Here is a 23,363-nt window from a genome sequence, read left to right as displayed (position 1 = left end):
GACCAGTGTCAGTACAGTGGGTAATTCAGATGGTGCGTTTAACATACTTTAAATACGGCTTGAAATATTAATATTAGGTCTGTATGACAACGCAGTGTGATGTTATTACGGTTATATTGGTAGGATTACTCAGATTTGCTATAAAAAGTATTGAATATGATCTATTAGGAGAGTTCAACTGAAGGACTGAGGGCCAATAAAAATTGGTCTGAGGGCCGCATTTCGTCCGTGGGCCATAGTTTGGACACCCCTGGTCTAAGGACAGAGGATGTTCTGGGACAGTTCTCCATTTGTTGGTTTTCTGTGGATTAATTTTCTCGTCTGTTTGTGTTTCATTGTTGATTTCTTTCTGTTGGTTAGATTCATTCTCATGTTCAGCCCTAAGAGGCGACTGTTGTTGTGATTTTGGGCTTTACAAAAATTGAATTGAATTGAAAATCATGTGCCTTCTGTAATCAAAGCAATAGAAACCAGTACTTGTATTTATAAAACTGGTTCTAAATAAAATGCTATTACTGTTATACATTTAAAATAGTGATACTAACTTCCCACTATCACTACTCTGACTTCTGCAAACGTCTCGGCTCAGACACTGGAAGAGACAAGCTGATTCATTATTAAACAAACAGACTGACACTTGTACCTGTGTGATCCTGGCTCTGCTCATCAGGCTAAAGTACCCTCATGCTAATTAGCTCCAGTTCTCGCAGTGGGAGGTCTGAATAATTTAACATTGGATTTTATTTTTGCTATAGTAGTGTTGATGGTTGCATTATTCACACCAATTTCAGAGACTAAATTGTGCGTTTGACTCTTTGCTGTGCTCTTATGAATATTCAAATCTTGTTTTGCCCTTTCGTAGGAATAAAAAATTTGTTTTGGTGATCTGTCATTGAAAAATATTTAGGATTTTTTTCTCCAAGAACCGCGTGACACTGCAGTACACAGTATTTTTACAAAGACCTTTTGACCCTTTTGTTTTGCATCTTTGAAAACGTGACACGATCGTCCTTAGGTCTAGCGTTTGTTATTGTGTTTGGCTCAAGTTGCCGTTGGAATCGTAGCCTGTTGTCTTGCCTCTGATGCGACCCAATACAATGGGATTTTTCTTCTATTTCACGGATGCACCAGTCGCCCGGGTCATCTGCCCTTCACCCCACAAAGGTTTTTCTGAAGCTTACCTCTTCTTTCACCTAACGTTACAATTGCCTCTCATCTTTCCCGTGAATATTATCCAGTGGCATGGCAACAGCACATTCACATTCAATCCCATTCCGCTTCCTTCAAGGCTCTCGCAAAGTCAACCTCAATTTATTCACAGAGGGTGGACTCATCATCATGGCTCCGGCCTGCCTTTCTCCATGCCACAGTCTGCATAGGGATATATCCGAGCCTTTACTCATTCACATGCAACTGTTCCCACTGTATTCCATATTTTCATAGACTCTCTCGGGTCGGGCTGATCTCTGACCAGCCACAGTAACAGTAACTATTAAAAAACACCAGCTGCATTCAGAACAATGGGCCGTTAATAATTCAATAGATCAATAATCGTACTTTACACGTAATAGAGAAATATACATGTCAGTTCTTTCTACTGTTTTGAATCACTGCACTTACAAAAAATAAAAAAAATATATATATATAATGAAGCATGCCACCTATGCCTCCGTGTTCACTTCTTTAAATTTGGCAATGATGATCGTTTTGCTCTATTTTGGATCTGAAACTTCAAAATGTGTAAATCCGTTAACGCAAAAGCAAATGCAACGCACCCCTCAAGGCAAAACCTGAAGGCGCACTAATGCTCCAGGGTTTATACGATTAGACTAGTAAGTATCTCCATTTTAAGTGAAAAAGAGGGTGCAAAATGCCAGGTCAAGTGTCTTTTAAGCTGCTTTTTGGTGTTTGTTTGGTTTTTTTTTTCAGAGAGTAGGGGGAGTACAGGTAGACACTCTCTTCAAAGTTTTTGGTGCATGTTTTCGCATTTCAGTGGCCTCTCTGGTCTAGTCATGATACTCGCCATAATAAAGTTTGTAAAGTTTTAATGTTTTAAATCCCTTTAAAATAAGCCTTTCTTGTTTACTACAGTGTAACACCTGCCTCACACTGTGCAGTTACTGGCCTTGATTGCAAGTTGTCAGATATTTCATGATAATTGCTGCTCTCCAAACACTAGAGATATACACTAACTGGCAACCAACATTTTTCATATTATTCCAAAGGACTGTACCAGCCAACAGGGAAAACTAACTGCTTTACAGCCTCTATGTTTCAAGGTTCTTTGTTTAGATGATGAATAATGAATAATGGCAAGTGTTGTTTCATAGATATTTAATTATAGCTTAATCCATCCAAGGGTTTGCTTATGTTTTGCCGATACAGTCAAAGAAAGCAAAGATAAAATGTCTTAAATGTATTTGCATATGTGGTAAGGCAGTTGTTGAGGCCTGTGCCGTAGGTGCACTTACCCCTTTTGCCCACACACATTTCCAGGTCCCTGTGTGGGCAGCTCTGTCCTCCATGCTCAGGTACATTTCTAATTCCTCAGTCCTCATTCATGAAAATATCTAAATTCCTAAATCATTGCTCCTTTTAGTGCCGCCGTCTGACTGCCAGTTCGGCACCGCTTCAATCTCGCAACCCATTGAGCTTCGCAGCTCCAAGCATGCGTTCTCTAACTATTAATCTGATTGTATAGCTGGCACTCTGCCAAGGACGACACAGCCCATTCTACGCCTTGTCAGCCCAAACTCCAGAAAGTGAGCTGTGTAAAGTGGATTTCCAGCTGTCAAACTGGGGATCGAGCACTCGCTGTATTCTCATCAGCAGCATTAGTTCCTCTTTAGTCGGGTTAAGTTCCATTGTGCTTTAGGACTGACGGTAACTCCTCATTTGTGAGTGGTCAGCAGAGGCACAGAACACACACACGGGAGAGTTAATCTTATAACGTTGTGTTAATGTTTGGATGGTTATGATTGAAAACCATATCCTCTGTAATATTCAGAAAATACAGCATCTTTTGATTACACAGAGCAGGAAAGTGTGATGTCGTGTGAAGGGGCTCAGACCTTCTTTTACCATGTTTATTTAGCACAACATAACAATGTGTAAATTGAAAAGAAAAGCAATTTTCTCCAAGGTTCAACCCCTACGGTTAGAACGAAATGTGTTTTAAAAGGAAGTCCCACTGTTTCGGAAATATCACCACAAACATGATAAAATCGAAACAGGTGTGCCGCACAACATTTTCTGAGCAAGAGTTGACTTTAAATTTGTAGATAAAATGGTTCCATTTGCTTCTCATGTGGATTTCATACTGTGAGCATTACGTCTGCTTCTGCTGCTCCAATCATTTTACACATGTACAGATATTTGAAATGTTTTCAATAACAGAAAATTCTAAAACAAATGTATTTACTGTTACAAAAGTGGTGCTAAGGCGGAGGTACATGATGGTAACTTCACCAGTTTACACTGATTACATACTTAACTGTCACCATGCACCCTGGGTACACACTGTTGTGAGATTCTCACTCCTGATGCAGTATGCTCTGTTGAATATAACCTGTTCATACAGCAGAAGTACTCTCTCCTGACAGGTCTCGTACAGATTTTTAAGGGCAGTTTAGATCAGAAATAAAAGTATCACAGAGATGCAAGTTAAGTCAAATAGACCAGATAGGATTTTTTTTATCTTCCCAGTGCTGAAGTGCTTGTTAACTGCGGTCTGGTTTCAGATCGTCCTGCATTCCAACAGAAAGTATGAAATACGGGGAGCTCAGCTGTTGGATAAGGTGTACGCTCTGTTGACCTGGACGTTTTTTGTGTTTTTCTACAGTATGAGTAAAGCCATCCTACTCTGCAGAATCGACTTTTTAGAGCTTTTAACCATGTTATAGTTGTTTCCTCTCACCATTTACACACACAAAGTTGCATTTGGAGTGATTCATGCATGTTTGAGTCATCTTTAATCGCTTGTTTTCAAGACGCCATATTGCCAATCAATCCCTGTTTTCACCACCACAGGCAAACGCCAACTGCTCCGTACTTACTTAATTCTCCAATTTTATTTTCTTAATCGGTGATGCGTGTTGAAGAAAAAGCGTGATCTGCAGCTGGGTTGATCTGCATCTATCCATTGGAGGTACCGACCTTTTGTTGTGATGATGTTTACAGCGACCTCAGCTCCCATTGGGCACTGCAGTTTTCTAACACAGAAGTCAGCAAACTATTTTCTTTTATTAAGTTGTTTTAGATGAATATTGCAATTCACAATGTGCAAATTATAGCATAACGATCCAAGGGTACCATAGATCATAGCTATAAAGCACACACAAGCACAATAGGTCTTCTTTAAGTTAAACTTTATTAAAGATCAAGGCTATAAAGTGTCCAACAACCTGAAAAATAATACTTTAAATATAACCTTTAGGGGGACCAACACATATTAGTGTGAGAGAGGAGTACACAGAAAGTACAGCTAACTGGAGGCAGCTTATTTGCAGTGCCAGAGTAAACACTAGAAGAGGTAAGTGCCGTGTGCTTTGTAATACATTTAACAGTCTTTGCTCCCTGCTAATCTGTTTTCAAACACCTAATATGGGTCTTAACAGCAGCCAATCCTAGATCTTTTATTTATGATAAATGATCCCTCAGTTCAAGCCAGACCTCCCTAATGGCTCTGATAGTGTTCAGGTCTCTCTGGCCGGTGCAGCTGGTGGTCTGGGTGCTACTGTCTGCGGATGATGGAAAGCATGTGTCTTTGTCCACGTGTGCTGTTGAGATGGTGGGCTTCTGCAGGCACGACCTTCCCCTCTCTCGCTGCTTAACCTAATCAATTATGGTTCAGAACAGGAGGCAGCAGAGAGAGGGAGAGACGCTGCCTGTAACCTTGTCTGAGCTCTGAGGAGAATGTGAATAATTCCCTTTGAGCCCGGTAAAGAAGCTTTCTCTGGTGAAAGGGGAAGATGGAGCTCGAAGAAAAGCACCACACAATGGGGAGGTGTACAGGTGTAAGATCAGGGCGACATAAATGTAGCCAGCCAGGATCAAAAGCTGCATGCTGCTCTGACCTATGATAGGCATGATAGCGGGGCTACGTGTGAAAAATGTTTCGTTTTATATGTTTTATACAGATTGATGACAGTCTGGTTGACCATGCCCTCCGTTGAGTCTCCAGCCCGGTCAAACGTGATTGTGTAATTGGATTTTTCTTTTTTCAGTGACACATGTGAAACAAAGGAGCTCGCTGGTCACATTTACAAATACAATCACATTTGTCTCACCTCAGATTAAGAGTTTAGTGCTTCATTCATTGACACATTTAATCCATAATGTTTTTTACCCCCCTGTGATATATATATATTTTTTCCTTTACTCATTTATTTATTTTATTTTTTTCATGCATGTCCCTGATTGGCTAATCCATCTGTCAATCACATCCATCTGAAAACATGGAGATTCCCTAGTGACCACACATCTTCGTAAAGTATTAAAGAAGAGTGTACTCTGGATCCTACGCAGTACATCACTGCATTATTGATAGTTGAATATAAACTATTGCTTTTAGAACATCATGATTTATTATCTGGGCAAAACTGCTTAAAGGTTATTTGCTGAATTTACAGTTCATTTTAAATGAAAAGAACCTAAAACCAGAAAGACAGAGCCGCTCTCAATTCACAGTGCTTCACTGTCTGAAAAAACTGTGTAAAGTTGCACACGCAGCATGTACGGCTAAGTGAATACTAGAGATGTGCTAAAGGCTTTGTTAGAGCCAGGAACAAGTCAAAGGTGCAGGTAACAGATAAAAGTCCTAAGCACTTTAAGCCCAAGTACACCTCCTCTTTTCACTATTTTAAATAAAACTACACCTCCTCTTTTCACTATTTTAAATAAAACTACACCTCCTCTTTTCACTATTTTAAATAAAACTACACCTCCTCTTTTCACTATTTTAAATAAAACTACACCTCCTCTTTTCACTATTTTAAATAAAACTACACCTCCTCTTTTCACTATTCCAAACTGTTAACCGTATGCTCCATTTAATTATTCATTTCCCATTGATTTTGCATGCGATATTTATATTTTTTAAACTTTTTTTTTCCAGCGTTTGTCCAATCTCCAATAAGGAATGTACTAATCCGCTCCCATCTGCTCCCGTTGACTTTCTTACACCAATTAAAGTCTCCTGTAAACCGGAGCTCCATCTACAAGTCATCAGGCTGTCACTAATCACCCCTCTCCCTCTGAAGCTATAATGATCTAAATATAATTAAATTAGCCTTCCTTTGTTTCTTGGATGTGAATGTGCTAAACAGTGAGGCACATTAACACGTCTAAGAGTACGCAACTGAAAGGTCTAAGGATATTTTCGTTGGAAAGGCAATGTCAGTCATTCATTTTCACCTACATGTGTACTGTATATGTTTACAATTATGAATGGGAGCTTGTATCTGCCTATTGGTTTTCTTATATTCTGTATATTATCAGTACGTACATGTAAATTAACTGCTGGACATTCGTTTTCAGCTCTAATACCAAACACAGCCCCACAAAGCAATATATTCTGCAAACCGTTTTAATTTTACAAGAAAACGTACCATTTTTTCTGACTTCACGACTGCGCTATTCAGTGATTTTGTTCAATATCTGCTTTGTATTTGCTATATACAGTGGGGCAAAAGAGTATTTAGTCAGCCACCAATTGTGCAAGTTCTCCCACTGAAAATGATGAGGGAGGTCCGTAATTTCTGGCTAATTTCTGGCTCTAACAGACTTGCAACTTCTTCTTTAAGAGGATCCTCTGTCCTGTCCAGCACTACTCCAAACTGGTATCTTGATTTACTCACGCTAAAGTAAATAACATGTGCCCAACTGTGGATAGGGAATGCGTGGGGGATCACCAGGACGCTATGGAGATTAGAAGGACTGTGGACAATAAGATGACAGCTATGTTCTGGCCATTTTGGTTAAAGCCATATCTCAGGAATGTGTGATCCTCACTTTGGGAGGGTCATAAAACAGTCACCTTTTTCGACATTGCCTAAAGTTTCTAAATGTATCACACCATGCTGATTAGAAGAAGACCCCCCTCACAAACACACACACTGGGAGACCGTATAAAAGCTGTCAACAGGCACATCTCAGGACTATCTTCTATTCTTTCTGGAGAGTGTGTTGCTTCATTGTTCACTTTACCTTGTGGAACTCATTAAACCCTTCCGACTTTGTTTCAGTCTCTTACACCAGAAACGAACAATTCTTACACGCACGTTACCTGTATTAATGTCACCTGTTTGAACTCGTTATCATTATGAAAGACACCTGGCCACAACGTCAAACAGTCAGACTACAAACTCCACGATGGCCAAGACTGAAGGGCTGTAGAAGGACAACACAAACAGCCTCAAAACTTCACCGCTCTAGAAGGAAATTTGCAATGGAGGAATGGGCCAAACTACCAGCAACAGTGTGTGAAAACCTCGTGGAGACTTACAGAAAACGAAAAAGTATTGACATGAACTTTTATTATTGACCAAATACTTATTTTCCACCATAATTTGCAAATAAATTCTTAAAAAATCAGACAATGTGATTTTCTGGATGTTTTTTTTCTCATTTTTCTCATAGTTGAAGTGCACCTATGATGGAAATTACAGGCCTCTCTCATGTTTTTAAGTGGGAGAAGTTGCACAATTGGTGGCTGAATAAATACTTTTTTGCCCTACTGTAAACCAATGCATCCTGACATATTACATAATGCGTTTTAACAGTGCATTTTCGCTTAAACGAGTGAAACGTAGACACCACAGTTTTACCTTACCCTCATTCCGTGTTGTTTTAAAATGCCTTGTCAGAACTTGAGTTTATTTTATTCATTTCTGACAAAGCAGTTACTCATTTGATATTGTTTTGCCAATGGGCCTGAACCAATAATGTAACTTCAGCAACTTGTCTCTGCATAGATTTGTGTCTTTATATCCGCTTATTACCGTCTGCTTTTCCGTTGTAGCCCGGGAGGGGTCATGTGATCAGGTTTACATTGCTTTATGACGCACTTTTGAAGATTTTCAGCCTGGTGGGTATTTGAGATTATTTAAATGTCTTTGCAGCATAACCATAAACATAACCACAAATAAAGAGAAATGGTGAGTCCTCATATGTTCAGATGTATATGGCATTGTTTATGATTATATAAAGCGACTGATGTTTTCTGCTTTATAGAGAGAAGAAACTAGCATCCAAGAAGTAAAAGTGGACCAAACGATGTAAATATGTAGCAAAGCAAGGAACTTTTAAACAAGTTATATACGCAGAATGTTAAAGGTGCACACACTTCCTGATGGAGTTGTTAACGTGATGTCACTTCCTGGAACAATGAACGTGTTTACTACTACTACTTTTTCACATATTTCATTCAATTTGTGGCTAAACATACACTTTTGAAAGGTAATTGTTTCTTGTTTGATGAATAAGATACAAAAACAAAGAAACAAAATCACCTGTCAAGTTTTTCGTTTCGACCCGGAAGTGACATCATCACTTAGCACCTCTATTGACCTTATCGTGCCCCGCCCACTTTTGCCGTAAACGCGACTAAACGCTGCGCTTTCTTTGAGGTGGCACTTCTGGTTAAACGGGAATCCCAGTATTTACGATGGAGGATTTGGGAAAAGTTTTGCCGCTAAAATATGATGTAAAGTCGGTTCATGTAGGTTTGTGTAAAATGTTCATGTGCACCAACGATTCAACGCTGCGCCCGTTCTCTGGGAGGCTTTAAAGCGGCTCTGTAGTCTGTAGACAACTTCTTTGCTGTCAAGATCGGCAGCCCCATGCGAAGGAATAAAACCCCAGTGACAATGGCAGTGCCCGCAGTGAATAGAGGTCTCACTACCCACTGTCTCCATGGAGATGTTATTGCTTTGCCTGGAAACTTTCACAGTACGGCATTTAACATATCCATCTCCTTGAAGACAACCAGGCCTAGATAAAATTTAAATCTAGAGTTTAGAGAGGCATGTTTTTTCAAGGCATTTTTGACGCTTACAAACACTTACGATCAAATAAATGCAAGATAGATATGTTTAATGCCATACTCTGGAACATTCTAAGCCAGGGGTGTCCAAACTTTTCTCATTAAGGGCCGCATATAAAAACACAGACAAACCTGAGGGCCGATTGAGGGCCATAGACTCGTCACCAATACAGTGAATACTTCAAATCTGTGTTATTACAAATTAGACTGAATCACTAGACCTTTATTCGTGCTTACATCCTCAGTGTGGCACATTAAGTATTTGGTATAAGTAGATTTTCAGAAATATACAGTAAAAGTACTATATAGCCCTATAGCGTCTATTTAAATATTTTACCATCAGTGTGATAATCTGCCTCATTGTCCCTGGAAGGTGACGAATGAGAGCGCGTGTGCTGCGGGGATTTTCCCAGTTACTTATTCGATGTGTAAAAGAAAAAATATGTATGGATATGTAAAATACAGGTAGTTGTGTGAAAAAATGCGGTAAATTCTGATACTTCCTTGAACATGATTTCTATGGCTAGAATTAAAAAAAAAGAATAAAAGTCTCGGCGAGCTATACTGGTCTATAGTGTGCTCAGTGTAACCCGGGTGTTTTTCCGCTCCCCTTGGCCTTGGTGTACTGTCTCTTTAAATGGGGCGCCACACCACGGCTCGCGACTGTTGTGGGTCGTGTGTGGGTCTCGGGAGTGTCTGAGCTGCTGCAGGTAGGCATTTAGCCCTGTAAAATTCACTCATCTTGGTTTAAACCGATCTCTAAGTGCCTGTTACGCTACCAACCTTTCTAGATGCCTCCTGCTGTATGACGATGTGCTGAGGATGACTATTAAGCGGAACTGGTGAGTGCTGACTTATTGTTTGTTTGGAGCTACGATGCTAACGCTAGCGCTCCTTTGAATAAAGTTACGGACCTGTCAGCTGGTGCTGGCGCTAGCTGCACTCGTTCCTACGAAGTTTTAGACGATCATTTCTTAAAGTGCTATATTCTGTACTGGTTGAAATGCATTAATATATTTGCACAGGATTTATTGATATTGTCCACGTAATGTTAGCACTGAAATTGAGTGATGTTTACCATTGAAAACTTGATACACTTTGAGTTATTGTGCTAATGATATGACAAAGAGTACTCTGTGATGGAAGAAATATTTATACATGTACATGGATTTTGATTATGATGATTATGATCATTATGACTAAGTATTGTGATAAATTGTTTTATTGCGTTACCTTTTGTAACTTAACTGTAATACATGGTCAATGATATTACTTATTGCTGGTCCTGCTTTGTACAGGCCAGGTTCCAGTATTGGATGGCGAGCTAGAAGGCCTCGAGCCTGGACATATTGAGTGCGCCCGTCCGCCGGTGCGGTAGGAGGCGCTGCAGCCGCTCCCCACACACACCCACTTGCACACACGCACACTAACAACCTCCGCTGGTGGATTGTTTGAACTTTGCAAGTTTTGCACAGACTGAAACCCGGGTTCACCAAACTTCAAGATCTGAACTCTTTGTGCGCCTAAGTGGATTTATGAACTCTTCTTTCGCAGCAACGTGGATTTATGAACAATACTGCTTGCGCCCTTGACCTAAACAACTCTATAAATACATTGGACCCATTTTATTTTTGTTTTACATCACACACCTTGTAAATTATTGTACATAATGTCTTTGTCGATGGCACTTCTGTAAATAATCACAGCTGAGCTCAACTTGCACATCTGAGTCTGGTTTTCATTTAACACACCATCTTCCTTCGAGCCAACCTACATCTTCTGATACTAGCCCATTTCATTGCACTACTATTATTATTGGCAATTAATATATGATTTTCATATTGCTGCATTATACATGCTACATCAGTCCTTAAAGGGTTAAGGTAATATGGGCCAATTGACCTGGAAGTTTGAGGACCAAGAAAAATTGGTCTAAGGGCCGCATTTCGCCCCTGGGCCACAGTTTGGACATGTCTGTTCTACGCAAAGCAACAAAATTCGCAAGGAGTGCAAATTTTGCTAGTGCAATACAGCAGAAAAGTGTTAAATTCATCACTAAATGGAACCAAATATTACTGATTGAGAGCCGATGTAAGACGCATCACTTTTACTAACAGTGTACGACACAACTTATACTTTCAGAACATTTTTGTACCATTTTGCTACCTACCTATCCTAAAGCTTCCTCAAAATCATTTCAACCCACCTGGTAATATTTGGATGTATTTCTTTAATTCAAAGTAAGTCACTACAAAGAATTCCTGGAGGTGTATTTAAAAAGCGATGCATTTGAATATTCTGTCAACACCGAGACAATAAACGCACATATGGTGGGAGTGACACACAGGATCCAACAGTGGCTCACCTGCAGTTAGTCTGGCTTCCTTCTCTCTCTCTCCCAACTTATTTGTATCCAACACATCAATCACAGTCACCTCCTAATGACTTATTCATTAACTCCTCCAAAACACACGCACCAATGATGAGGCTCGAAGAAGCATGTTTTCAAGACACACAGTGGTGCAGCCTGCAGTCAGCATTCTGTGGAATTAAAGCCACTATTAATCAATTGAAAGTGTTGGAACGGATCCCAGACACGTAATCTTAGAGCTAAACAATGGGAAGTGTGCTGGCTGCATGTGTATGAGGCTATGTGGGTGATAGCAAGATAAAATACAGGGGGTTAAAGGAATGCAACATGTATTATGCAACTCTGAGGAGAGAATGATACAGATTAATCACATTATGTATGCAGCAGCTGCTTTTTCTGTGTTGTCCTGTGGAGAGCTGAATGTAGATTTATTTGGCAAATCTCACCTCGGTTCATCCCAGTTTATAAGTCCTGTAATTTGTTTGATGCGTGCATTAATGAGGGTACAATAGCTACAATCAAAGTGTTCAATTCATCTTACACTGTGGAGGATTATAGTGAGTTAAGATTAGCTCTTCTTTACATCTCTATACTCGCTGAACAATGTCATGGATGGTCCTAACCGGGCTTGGACAGATGGGATATGGTGGTGTTAAATGTAAAATATTTTCCTTGGGACAAACTGCAATGCATTTAAATGAGCAGCATTTTATATGTCAATGGATCTAGAATACACACTTCAATACTTTATAAAGATATGAGTCTGGTCACTGGTGACAGGTGGATTAGTCATGCATTAGACACGCATGGTCCATCCATCTCAGGATAAAATAAATAAAATAAAAAAATCACACAGAGCTGAAAAACAATGTGGATTTCTGCAGAATCAATGAGCAAAGCACTAAACTCTGCTGATCTGACGTGAGATAAATTTGTTTTTTAATTGTAAATCATAGGTGACCAATGAGCTCCTCAATTTCACATGTGTCACTGAAAAAAAGAGCGTGGAGGACCAGACTGATATCAATCAGTATAAAAAATACACAGAGGAAACATTCTGGATTTGCCAGGCTAATGTTATTTTAAATGAAAGGATGTAAATAATATTTGATTTGTTCCTTAGAGAGATGAAATTACATGCATCATGTTGACTCAGAGTGTACGTATGATCACTTATAGGATAAGTGATCGTACATACAAAATTGATAATGCACATAGCATCTGTCCTCTGAAGCTTCCCCGAGCAGGTGCTCTCTGCAGCAGGAAGTTCCTGTTTGACTCCCGAGGGTGCCCAGTTGATGGAGTCCAGACAGTACAACTATCTAATACTAATTCATCAATATATCACTCATTTTATCTCAAATATAGTTTTATTGATCTTAAAAAAAACATCATGATTCCTCATTATGACACCGACAGATGCATGTAAAACTAATGACACTAACTCAGTGAAGTAAAGACAGTTTAGATGATCACTTATGTTAAGTTATAATAAAATAATAGTGAATAGATTTTGGGTGCATCTGTTGGTCTATTATTTAGACAAACACAGTCATTAACACTGTCAACAGCATTATTCAAAAGCATGCACAGTTATGTATATTAATACAGACAAATGATTCAAAATTCACAGTTTAATGTGGTGAAATATGTCCATAATTACATGCGAGGACAACTTCTCTGTCTTCTGGGGTGAAAAACGTTGAGGACAATCTTTTCTGGCAGTGCACGCTGAGCAGGAAAGCCCCTCCTATCTCACATGTTTGACAATGGCTGTCACTTTTTCTGTGCTGCTTCTGTCTCCTGTGATTTTGAATAGAGTCACAGGTGGAGGATGTGGCTCTGCTCATTAAAAGGGCTCTTGGTGGTGCGGTGACACATGATAATCCAACAAGAAATCAATCATGGCGTACTTATTGAGGTAATAGGTGAGCAAATGTATTTCCTGGTGGTGGTCCTTATTATAGCTGGAGTTGCAGGGCCCCCAGGAGAGCCAGGAGCCAGATGGAAGTGAGGTGTTGTCACCACTGAGTGAACAGGTAATGAATTACTGCAGGACAAATGGGCCGCCACATGGGGCACGGCCAAAGTGTCTAAAAGAGAGGAGATAGAGAGAGGGAATGACAGAATACACAGTCGCATTTTACACACCTCATTCCCACCTGTAATTTTATTGAATAGAGGGTGGAAGAAGTGAATAAAGAGCAAACACTGATATGAGATATAGTGAAATGGAAGTACTTTTAGATAGACACATAAGATACAATCACACTGCGTAACATGAAATATACAAATCTGTCAAACGTGATATTTAACATGGTCAGAATAATACATATACTTATTTGTCTTGATCCGCACTGTCCGCTCCTGGTTTTCCTCCCTGTGTGCTCTTCCCCCTCCCTCACCTGCCTGTACCTGGAGCTGGGCGGAGCTCTCGGCTCCTCCCGCGCGCACCTGCTCTCCATCTGGCTAATCACCACACCTGCCGTGGATAAGAGGAGATGGGGGAAGACACTCGGTGCGAGATCGTCTGCATGTCCTCACCCTGTCTGTGTCGTCTTCTCTTGTTCCTGCCGTCCCTGTGTTCCTGTCATGCTCCGGCCCTGGATGTCTCCTGCCCGCTCTGCCCTATGCCCGTCTGGTCTGCCTGTCTTCCTGTCGTCCCTTCATGTTGTCTGTTCCTGTGTTCCTGCTCACCTGCTCACCTGCTCACCTGCTCACCTCCGGATCACCCTCTGTTTGTACTTGTCCCATTTCTACAATAAATCCTGTAAATATTCCCCGAGTCTGCATCCTTTGGTCCGCCACACTCACCCGTTACGACACTTATTAAATACTTTGAAGAACTTTGTCCAACAACAGTGTTTTTCTTTAGATGGATTCCAACTTTAAAACATAAATAAATGTAATTATATTTGAACATAACATTTTCTTGGTCATAAAGAATGTTTTATTTGGTGATTTTGTATTTGAACATACAACATTAGTAATAGTATTAACTGTCAGTGTATGTGTTTTACTATATGATAACTTACTCCTAATACTACTTACAATCTGCTCATCCACAGAAGAGACTAAATTAACTCAACTATATTGTTATCAGTCTCTTTTGTGCACCTCAAACTACTTTAACTTAAGGTAACTTTGTGGATGTTCTGTCCCCAGTCTCCAGGGAGATGTTATTGCTTTGCCCACAATTTTCCACAGTATGACATTAAACTTACCTGCCATTTATTCAATTGCATGTGTAATTAATCAAAAATATCTTGGAACATCATGCATTCACTGTGAGTAGTTTCACTGTTCCCAAAAATCTGAACTCTGGACTGGCATCAACTATAGAAATTGATAGAAAAAATACACACAAAGCTTTATATTAACACTAAAATGGAGAGATAGATGGACAAAGCGTAAAAAGTGACCACAGCTCTCTTATAGCTGGTGGTATTGGTGGTAAAAATGGCTTGGGGAGAGTTTAAAGTTAATTTACTTACATCATTTGGGGAAAATAATCCAAATCTGTCCAACATATCGGCTCAAAATTATCGTCAGAACTTATCAGCCATCGGCTTTGCTAGATTCTATATAATCGATATCAGCATCTGCCATAAACCCCCCCCAAAAAAAAAAAAAAACATCTGCTGATGTCTAATCATCTGTTTATCTCCATGGACATAGCAAAGTTTAATGCCATAGTGCAGGAGAGTCAAGCACATTTTCACCGAGGGCCACATCCGCAAAATGGCTGCCAAAGGGCCAGATGTAAAATAAATGTAACTACTTTTTTAAATCGTTAATTGTTTCTGTATTTATTACTTGTTCAAGTTACAAATATTACATATGCATTTGCAAAGATGCAAATATATGGCTGCGTAACTGTGTGTCTCCTGAAAAAATGACATTTTAAGACCATCATACCTTGTAATTTACCTTGTCGAGAGCCACATAAAATGATGTGGAGGGCCAGATTTAGCCCGTGGGCCTTGAGTTTGACACATGTGCCATAGTGTGACATTTCAGACAAAGCAAAAAAAGACAAAAAAAAAGTGTTCAAACTTATATAAACTTATACAGTATATAAAAAGAAAAGAAAAAAAGTGTTGCCTCCATGTACAAATGTTTCAAAAAATACCTTATCTTATTGTAATAATTCCTGAAATGACACAAACTGGTTATTATCCTGTTCTAATTTTAGTGTGCGACCTGTTCTGTGCTTTGGCTGATCTGTTATGACAGTAGAAGTGATGCTGACACTCAGAGCTCGGGGACGTGATTACTCTGTGGTAATTATAACTGTTATTTCCAATCACAGCCGAATGGAAACCGAGTGTGTTATTTCATCAGCGAGCCTCGTTCTCTGCCCCTGATGGTTCTGAGGGGGGTGATTTGAGACACGGCCGTATGTTCTCCCACTATCGCGCTCTGTATGTGTTTGAGAGCCGAATCTCTCCCTCTCTGCAGGTGGATCCGTGGTCACTGAGTCAGCTCAACGACTCTACTGCACATACGGAGGGGTGGAGTGAGACTTTCTGCAACAAAATATTTCTTTTGGGGATGGCTGAGCGAAATCACTTCTTTGTCTGGCCCGAATGCTTTATTGGATTGGACGGTTGTAGCGTGAAATGGGGGCAGAGAGAGGAGAGACATTCGGCAAAAGGTCACGGTTGGAAGGCAAGCCACGATGTCACGAGAAATCAATACTGAAAATGAAATGGCGCTATTTTAGATCATTATTTTCCCTCCTATGGTTTAGATATTGAAATGGTGAATTGCTAAATGTACTTTTTACATGTGTCTGAAGGAGGGTCGCTACATTCTGGTCTACGTGGAGATATTTTTGCTTTGCTTACAATGTCCCACAGCATGAAACTTGTCTATCTCCATGAAGACAAGCAGGTGATATCAGCAGGCTATGTGTGAATGCAAGTTTTTAGCAATAAAACTACACTGCCTGACCAAAAAAAAAGTCACCACCCCCCCAAAAAAAGGTCACCCACTGTAATATTTCGTTGTTCCGTCTTTAGCTTTGATTACATCGTGCATTCGCTGTGTCACTGTTTCGATTTCGCTTCTGCAACGTCACAAGATTTATTTCCATCCAGTGTTGCATTCATTTTTCACCAAGATGTTGCATTGATGATGGTCGAGTCTGACGCTGCACAAAGCTTCTCCAGCACATCCCAAAGATTCTCAATGGGGTTAAGGTCTGGACTCTGTGGTGGACAATCCATGTGTGAAAATGATGTCTCATGCTCCCAGAAACACTCTTTTCTTTCACAATTTGAGCCTGATGAATCCTGGCATAGACTGGCTAGACTTGACCAACTGCAGCAACACCAACATATTCTCTTAGTTAAATCCAGGTGGCGACTTTTTTTTTGGCCAGGCAGTATATATAAAATTGAACAACTGCCATGCCATGTGGAACAGCATCTCCATAGAGACAAACAGGCCTGTTATAGCTACATAGAGCCATTCTGAGCTGTCCAGGTTAAAGGTCATGGGCAGTGATGTTTTCTTAGGTGACAGTGGCTCACAGCGGTTGTTATGTTCCCGGAGATCGCACATGGCAGCTCTTGACGGAGGCTCTCAAGTGGCAGGGCTCAATAATGACCTTAAATGAAGAAAGGCTTTGAACTGAGAGTCTGGCAAAGAACTGGTTAAGTATGTATATATTTACTTACTATATCGTTTTACTTGACAAAATTGACTCTTACTTGGCCAACATACTCCTTGTGTCAGTACTAAACTAAGTGAAAATGAAGGGCTTATATCTAACTGTTAAATAAGTAATACTGGATATGAGAGAGGAGGAAATCTGAAGAGTGAAGAAGACTTACCAAGATGAAGATGGTGGTCAAAAGAGGAATTAGTAACCCAGGGAACAGACAGACTTGGGCTGGTTGTTCTGCTCTATCATATATATGTCACTACGCAACTCAAAATACAATAATACACAGTCTCAGGCTTGGAATTCAGGGACACACACATGAAATATAGTGTACAAATAAAAATAATTAAAGGAACTTAAGGCCTAGGGCTGTAACAATAACCAATACGACAACTACTACAAAAACTGTCATCAGTGCTGTCACCCACTACTACTGTTACTATCACGTAGCGAATGTCAGCAAAACAAAAACCTCTAAATAAATCTTTGTTCAGTAATGTTAGATTTTTTAATTGTTTCTGAAGCCCTGCGTGCTGTTGTGACACTGCGTTATAATAAAATGTATTGTTTCGAATTGAATAGTGAGTAATTTCTTTAAAAATGCAAGAAAATATGAATAGTTATTCGAGACCTCTGCTTCAAAATGAGTAATTTGAAGAAATATTTCCAAACTAGAACTTTCTTGGCTTAAAAAAAAAAAAAAAAGAAAAAAAGAATTTGAACTGTGTGTCAGAGCATAAGGTGAGGCGGGCTTAATCTTTGCCATTCTGCCAAAAGACAAAATGTCACAGGCGTTAAATGAGGTAACTTTAAAGGACATGACCCAAATGTGGACGACCTGTTCCAATCTACATATAAATGCTATTAGCAAAGGCTGCTTCTGCACAAAATCCTTGGGCGCAGCATACGTTCACATTTTATAGGCCGGGATGGGAACAGTTTTTAATAATGGATTAGAGACTGTCCATTACCTCATGCTGACTCCTTCGTTTTGTTACCATGGCAACATCATCGCCAAAATTCCAGTGATTTAAAACTGTCAAAATGATTGTCTGGCAAATCCAGGATGACATATCTGTATTTTTTACCTCTGTATTTTTTATACAGTGGGATATCAGCGTCGTCTCCAAGCCCTCAGTCGCAGGAGCTCGCTGGTTACATATCGTTTGCAAAGAAAATCATATTTATCTCAAGTCAGATTAACAGAATTTAGTCCTTTGCTCATTGACTCAGTAGAAATCCGCAATGTTTTTCAACCCTGTGACATATTTCTTCCTTTATTTTCTACTTGTAATTGTCATATTTGTGTCAATCACGTCCATCAGACTCACATCTTTGTAAAGTTCTGAAGAAGAAGCGTGTACTCTGGATCAAAAAATATTATTTCATTTTACTTTGTGCTGCTTTATGACTTTGTGAACTGCTCCTGCCGATACGTTTGAGCTCAAATCCACAGTAGATCTGACAGGTTGGACCAATCACAACGTTGCGGTTTGAGTGGAAGCCAAAGACCGATTGACAAATAATTTATCGCTTGTGGTCAGTTTTTTAGATTTTCTTAGGTCTTATAGTCTTGGCCATCCCCAATTTAATGATTCTCCAATTAACAATAAGTAAAAATGAATCAACAGGTTTAGAGACAAGCAAAATAACAGGTGGTTTCAGCCCAGGCAGCACATTTAGAAACACCTCAGGATCATAAAAGTAAAGGTTGTAACTAAGAGAAGCAGTGATGAAGTGTGTTATAAGCATGCTTTTGTTTTGACAGCGAGTCTCAGTATATCATTCCTCAGCATGACTGCATCTATAAACCTTGCCTGCAGCAGATGTTGGCGCTATGTAATGAAAAGAATCAGTCTACCAACCAAATTGTAATTTAGCACCTCTATCTAGTCAGCATCTGTTGAGCTGTGGAGATAAATTGTTCAAATTGGCTAAGCATGTTAATATAAATCACCATCTGCAGCAGTGTACCTTTATAGTTTTCAGACGTTTTTATGTTGCACAGGCTGAATCTGACACACATGCAAATTCCCCGTACATGCATGCATTATTTGATATCCCTGTGCACTTCCACTTATAAAGGGCGGGGCTCGGCTGAGTCTTTGCTGCAGCCCGAGTGGCAGTAGTGTAGTAGCGTAAGGCCGTGTACAGCCCAACGCAGCTCCCTGAGAGTATAATGAAGATAAATTAAGATGTTTTGTTCCCGGATAGTGCTGTGTTAGCTCGAATGCTGCGAATTGCCGTCTCCTTAGCATTTTCTTGGGAAATTAGGATTCACTCAACTGCAACATCACACAGCACCTCGCAAGCCGCACATGTCAGATACTTGAACCGTCGGAGGTGTGAAAGTGTTTGCTGGCACAAAAGACGGTAGAGAGACAGAGAGGACAAATTATGTAAAGAGCAGTGTAGCAGAACAAGATCACAAACTTTCTCTAGCCAGCATATTAGCGCTAATACGACTACAACTGAATGGCTGGTGCCTCTACTCTTACTTTCATCAATATCAATACTGCGTCCAAGTGTAACCCACTGCATACTGCATTAGTTGGCACGTTGGGTAAGTTCTGAAGGAGAGGACAAGGCTATATAGTTACGCTCAGAACTGAAATATGCAACATAACGTGAGACAGTGATGAAAAAACATTGACTTCTTGTTCAAAACTGCAGAACTGACCAGGCTCACCTCTTAATGTGTGTGTTTTTATTGTTGAAAAATGGCTACGTGACATTTTTGAACCCTAAATCAAGTGTGACCATTTTAAATAAAAATGCTGTGTAGTCCAGGCATGCCCAAACTGTGGCCCGGGGGCTAAATGCGGCCCTCAGACCAATTTTTCTTGGCCCTCAAGCTTCCAGGTGAATTGCCCATATTACCTTAAACAGTACTTTTTAGTGTATATTTCTGAAAATCTACTTTAACAAGCCCATATCAAATATTTAATGTGTCCCATTGAGGATGTAAGCATGAATAAAGGTCTAGCGGTTCAGTCTAAATTGTAATAATAATGCAGATTTTAAGCATTCACTGTATTTGTGACCAGTCTATGGCCCTCAATCGGCCCTCAGGTTTGTCTGTATTTTTATATGTGACCCTTAATGATAGAAGTTTGGACACCCCTGATGTAGAGAATTGTGGGCGGGGACATGTGGGAGGTGGTTCTGAGCACTCACGCCTCAAACGCAGAACTCAAACACGCACAAAAATACAGCTTTGTAAAGGAACACCATTATAACGCTATGATTAAACGCTCATTAAGTTGATTTGACATTACATGCCTAAATTGTCTCCATAATAAAATCATGTCACGTTGTCATCTTTTTTTTTTTACGTCTTTTGAACCTTATTCTGATTTACCAGTTGTTCGTTTTGTAGTAAGCCGCTTACATGACTTCACCAGAGTCATTCTTGTGAATCAGCCTCGTAATGCCACTTAATTATCAAGATTTAAGAATTAATTAAACCCTATTTTCTAATTAGCACACTAACACTTTATATAAGCAGCTCAGCATAGTCTTTTTACGTATTTTGTGCACAGAATATAGTAATCGCATTAGATTCCGATAACTGAATTTGCCTGCGGATACAATAAAGATTACATAGGCAATAGTCGAAGCTTAAGCTATAGGAAATGTCTTTGCCGATGTTAAGCGCAGCAGGCTTTATTGACACTTTACAAAGAAGCCTTAAAACACTTTCTGAAAAAATGGAATCTAAAAGCCGATAAGAGCTACAAGCAGCGAAATGGATCAATCGTGCAATAGGAAGCCCACTCAGTCAAGGGTGCTGTTTAATTAATGATGGGGCGAGAGATAGGCTGTTAGCTGCGTATTGTCAGTCAAACACTCAAAGCAAAGCGCGGCAATACGAGCCATGTAACTGATCTTGGAAAGTCAAGACACGAATCCATATCTACAGGCAGTGGCATTAATGTTAACAGCAGTACAGAGTGGTGGAAAAAGTCTACGCTAGCTACAATTTAACAATACACTAATGCTGAGTTATTGTTTAGTATGGTGCCACGCGTAAAGCTGTTTTTGTAACGCTTGTGTAATTTGACTGCGGTGCTCAACGGTCAAGTGAGATTGGTAATGCGGCTCATTGATTTGGTGGCACATATTGATCTAAAAGCAATAATGGCCATCATTGTGAGCAGACTGAAACGTATCGGTTCATTAAAGTGGGATTACACCTCTTTACCTCCAACTACTGCATGAAAACTGTGGAATATCTCACATACGCATGAACTTTTAAGTCCACTCACTAAATAAAATAAGCGTCATGACCATACGTGTTGCTAAACCCCAATTAAACTTACTTAACGTATCAATATTTGAGTGTTTTGTTTGGTTGTTTGTGTTTTTTGCATCTTAACTATCAAATTATAACCTCTCCATCTGATCCCTTGAATAATTAAATAAATAAAAGGTGTTTTGAAAAGAAATAAAACTTTACTCTAAATGTCCATGAGTTTTGCCTCTAATTGATATAATATACGCAGTGACCACTAGGGGGCAGAGTTGTGGGTTGTACTGTTTACAATCTGATAAGAAAAATGACACACTTTTCTAGTTTTTTCAAAGTTAAATCCACACATTTGAAGCTAATAACAAAATAAATTGTCATTTTAGGCAGGTTATACAGTTTTGGTCAGAATATAATGAGAGGGAAAAGACAAATGTTAAAAATATATTGGTTTTAGTTTAGCTGTATCGTTTTTAGATTGTGCGTAATTGTGTTTAAACTAGCTGCAATGTCTGTTTTATTGGTATTTTATGTGATATGTGCATTTTATCTAAAAAAATATGGTTTTATTAAATTCAAAACTACCTTAAATTATATTCTAACTTTCATACTTTTGGCTCTGAACTGCAAAAACGCGCCACTTTTCCTGAAAACAAAGACGAGATGCCACTCCTTACTCACCCAGGAGCACCTTTTCCCTTTTCCCTCCGCGCAGGCTGTAGGAGAGATGCTGCTGCAGAGAGAGGCAGAGGCAGAGGCAGTCTCATCACCAGAGCGAGAGCACACACCAGTCCTCAGTCCACGCACGGCACAGCGACGCACGGCACAACGACGCACGGCTCCGGCTCACGTCTTCACTCGGGCGCAGGGGCGAGCGCTTTGGTGAGCCTGGAATAAGGGACTCAGACACGTTCCAGCTCGTTCAGTCCCTTCTACACACTCATGGATGTACTGTTTACGCGCTCTGGACACGCGGAAGACACTGGCTCGCTTGGATATTGTTGATTACGCTGCTCGGGTCGGGGACGACAGAGTGAAGCGGAGGTGGGATTGTGCCAGTTCAGCGTGGGACTTTTGGGTTTCTTTAAATTGAGGTAAGTTGAACGAATTGACACGGGTTGGTGTTTGGATTTCACCTGGATCTTGATGCGTTTTGGTGCACGTCGCCTGTTGAAGTTGGGGCTAAGATGGTGATGATGTGCTACTTAGACTAACTATAAAACTGATGAATGCAAAAAAACGTATTTATTTGGATAACATTGCTTTAATATGCACATAAATCTGAGAAAGACTAAGCCATTACTACATTGAGTCATATACAGGGTGGGCATGTGGGTAATAGTAAGCTTTGATAGTATCTTTTGTCAATCACACAGGTCTTGGTGCTAACAGGGAACTTTGTACTAGATTATTTTTACAGAATCATTACATATTATTGTTCTAAGATGTCATTTATTTTCATAGAATAATCAGTCTCTTTGCTCAAGGGCATTTTCCTGTAAGAAAAAGTGTAAAAAAAAAAAAAAAAATGTCCACAGATGCAGCCACATACTGTATCTATGGAACAACAATAAAGACAGAATGGCATTAATCTACAATAATCTACAATAATCTGTAATTATGATACACTTTCAATTTGGGAAGACATAATGATTGATTTGCATAAATAAAAACAAAGCTTTTTCATAGAAGACCCAAGTGTTTGGAGGCATAGTAATGAATATAAAATGATGTATTTGCTGTGGAGCTACAGGCAGTTCTTTTTACTTTTTGGAGTTGCAAGTGCAGTATGTAACACTCCCCACAGGGATCATCTAATCAGGGATATGCAAATCTACCAAATACTCATTTTACACTGCCACTACTTGAATGTTTACTTTATTTTCAGAGTGAGACTATTCTATACGCTGTGGCTTGGGGGCTCACTGACTTCTTGCTTTGATCACATTGATTTTGACTTTTTGGGGGCTGTGTAGAAGATGCACATAGAGATAAAGATCACATTTAATCAGTTGGAAATACTATTTAC

The 23,363-nt window shown here is 39.7% G+C and overlaps 1 protein-coding gene and 1 long non-coding RNA gene across 3 annotated transcripts in view; both read left to right on the top strand.

Annotated features, from left to right (window-relative positions):
* The first annotated feature begins 9,703 nt into the window (after window positions 1-9,703).
* Window positions 9,704-13,060, top strand: LOC117380780 (uncharacterized). Its single transcript, XR_004542181.2, has 3 exons — window positions 9,704-9,753; window positions 9,835-9,885; window positions 10,342-13,060. It is a non-coding gene; the product is annotated as an uncharacterized LOC117380780 (long non-coding RNA).
* A 9,027-nt stretch (window positions 13,061-22,087) lies between these two features.
* Window positions 22,088-23,363, top strand: part of cntn5 (contactin 5) — a 79,383-nt gene continuing 78,107 nt past the window's right edge. The window contains exon 1 of one of the 2 annotated variants that reach the window (XM_033977467.2): window positions 22,088-22,428. The gene's annotated coding sequence lies outside the window, so the exon portion shown is untranslated. The remainder of the gene's footprint in view (window positions 22,429-23,363) is intronic. The other variant, XM_055225851.1, reaches the window with a different exon arrangement.

This window comes from Periophthalmus magnuspinnatus, chromosome 13, assembly GCF_009829125.3.
Source record: "Periophthalmus magnuspinnatus isolate fPerMag1 chromosome 13, fPerMag1.2.pri, whole genome shotgun sequence".
In the NCBI taxonomy this organism is placed as follows: domain Eukaryota; kingdom Metazoa; phylum Chordata; class Actinopteri; order Gobiiformes; family Gobiidae; genus Periophthalmus; species Periophthalmus magnuspinnatus.
This window is presented reverse-complemented; position numbering and strand designations above follow the sequence as displayed.